General features: G+C 27.7%; 1 long non-coding RNA gene across 1 annotated transcript; it reads right to left on the minus strand.

The window, feature by feature from the left end:
- Positions 1-1,268: 1,268 nt before the first annotated feature.
- Positions 1,269-2,832, minus strand: LOC145956596 (uncharacterized). Its single transcript, XR_014432838.1, has 2 exons — positions 2,318-2,832; positions 1,269-1,679 (listed from the first exon to the last, which is right to left on the minus strand). It is a non-coding gene; the product is annotated as an uncharacterized LOC145956596 (long non-coding RNA).
- Positions 2,833-3,092: the final 260 nt, after the last annotated feature.

The following is a 3,092-nucleotide window of genomic DNA, read 5'->3' on the forward strand; positions in this document are numbered from 1 at the left end:
TAAATATTAGTTAAAATTAGCGACGAAATTGAATTCGGTCACTAAAATAGTCGTTAAATTTAGCGACCTAATTTTGGTCGCTAAATTATAAATTTTGATTTTTTTAGAGACGAAATTTAATTCGGTCGCTAAATAGTAGTTAAAATTAGCGACAGAATTGAATTCGGTCGCTAAATATTGTTTAAATTTAGCGACGGAATTTGAATTCGGTCGCTATTTCAGTCGCTAAATTATAAATTTTGATTTTTTTAGCGATGAAATTTAATTCGGTCGCTAAATTGTTAAAATTAGTAACGGAATTGAATTCGGTCGCTAAATATTATTTAAATTTAGCGACAGAATTGAGTTCGGTCGCTAAATTATAAATTTTGATTTTTTTAGCGACGAAATTTAATTAGGTCGCTAAATAGTAGTTAAAATTAGCGACGGAATTGAATTCGGTCGCTAAATATTGTTTAAATTTAGCGACGGAATTTGAATTCGGTCGCTATTTCGGTCGCTAAATTATAAATTTTGATTTTTAGCGACGGACTTTAATTCGGTCGCTAAATTGTAGTTAAAATTAGTGACGGAATTGAATTCGGTCGCTAAATATTATTTAAATTTAGCGACAGAATTGAATTCGGTCGCTAAATTATAAATTTTGATTTTTTTAGCGACGGAATTTAATTCGGTCGCTATTTCGGTCGCTAAATTAGAAATTTTTATCTTTTTAGTGACGGAATTGAATTCGGTTGCTAATTCAGAAATTTTGATTTTTTTAGTGACGAAATTAAATTTGGTCGCTAAATATTAGTTAAAATTAGTGACGAAATTGAATTCAGTCTCTAAATCAGAAAGTTTGATTTTTTTAGCGATAGAATTAAATTCGATCTCTAAATATTAGTTACAATTAGCGACGTAATTCTATTCTGTCGCTAAATATTAGTTACAATTAGCAATGAAATTCTATTCGGTCGCTAAATAGTAGTTAAAATTAGCGACGAAATTCTATTCGGTCACTAAGTAAAACTTAAAAAAAATTATAAATTGCTTAAAAGTGATGATAATATTGTTGTTGAGTATCAATCCCATTTTCTTTTTTTTGTAAGAGCAAGACATTAATTTATATTAAAAAAATATTTATATGCACTCCTACATAATTAATACCTATAACGCCTAATAGTATTAATATTAACCCCAATAATAAATATATATAAATACACACACACACACACACACACACACACACATATATATATATATATATATATATATATATATATAGCTAAAAGAACACATGGATAATAATATTATACATTATATCATATCATAAGTACTTATCATTACAATATTTTACAAAACGCGCGTAGTTGTTTTTCTTACCTATATAATACAGACTATTTCAAGCTTATTTACACATCATAGTGTTTATTTTTCTACTTCCATAATAATTACATAGGTGGTTGGAACAGATTCACGATGGGGTTCACATGGTTCGCAGGTGGTAAAAAGAAGGTGACTATTATAGGACCATCGATTACGGTAGGGATTTCTTGATTCGGGGAGAAAGTAAAGCTTGACACTGCTACTCCATTGAAGGTGACTACGTTTGCCACCGCATCCACACTCCACGTAGTCCCGGAAAATACAGTAGAAATAATTGAAGGAAAAGGAGCAGGGATCGCTGGCACATCCATCTATATTTATTTAATTTAAATTTTTCCAAAACAAGAAATAAGGAGTGAGAACACTTATTAAATAAATATTTTTAATTAAACAAAGAACAAAATTATATGTAATAACATAAAAATTAAATAATAAAATTTGAATCATTTTAATAGTGACTAGTCAGGATAAATGAACATTATTGTAGTACCAACCAAATGTCAACAAAATATTTTACCATGAATGATTACTCATTTAAATTCCCAAGGTCAAACCTCCAGCTATAAATAATTCAAACTTTATCTTCTATGGCCATAGAGCAATATTTATTTTTAAAACGAGTCAAATATATTTTAACAACATTATATTATAATCAATTTAAAAATAATAACGCTAAATAAATTTGAGAATCTATCATTATTTAATCTTTAATTAAATAACATATACGCAATTAAAATATATTAAGAGCACCAATAATAATGATAATTATTACAGAATAAATAAACAATATGAACATATTAATAATTATTATGAATAATAGTAAGCATAAAATAAGCAAATAAATGAGGTTAGGGGCACCTCACTAGATAAATGTATCAAGAAAATAACATAAATAAATAACATAATAGTAAATAAAATTTTAAAGAGACAAGATTCTCCTCCCCCTTACCTTGAAATGCCCACTTATCAGAATTTTATTATCTTACGCTGCGGTTTTCTCTTCCTTTTGCACGTACTATTACTTTCTCCTTCTATTTTTTTTTACGTTCTCTTCTCTTGCTGTTTGTTCAAACGGATGTTACTATTTATAAGGGGTTCTCTTCTCTTGCTGTCTGTTCAAACGGATGTTACTATTTATAGGGGGTGATTTTTACTTTGATTACGTAAGGAAGTGCGTAAGAGAATATTTACCTGAAGATAAATCTTCAAGCATTTATTAAGTTGCTATCCACTGCTGCAGATTTAGATAACGTGTACAAGTGTTGCAAAGGAATATTTGATAAAGGCATACCACGTAAGCACTTGGGCTTCTTCAATTCACTGCATATATATAAATCCACTGCACAGGTATATATCTGCTGCCACGTAACTGCGTAAATCCACTGCACCTACGTAAGCCATTTTACTTCACTCATCACTCACTTACATAATACTCATATACGTAATAAGGTTCACAGTACACGTTTCATTCCTCTCTCCCACTTTCACATGATTATTTATTAAATAAACATGTAATTTATATTAAATAATTTGTTATGTTATTATAATATTATAAATATCTATAATATCATATATATATATATATATATATATATATATATATATATATTTAATGATTAAAATATTATTCTAAAAAAAAATATATGAATTATAACTATTTCTAAAAATAATAATATAACCAATTTTATTTATTTTTAAATAAGGTAATTGAAATTTAAAAGAAG

Source organism: Cajanus cajan, chromosome 3, assembly GCF_000230855.2.
Source record: "Cajanus cajan strain Asha chromosome 3, NIPB_CcT2T_4, whole genome shotgun sequence".
Taxonomy (NCBI): Eukaryota; Viridiplantae; Streptophyta; class Magnoliopsida; order Fabales; family Fabaceae; genus Cajanus; species Cajanus cajan.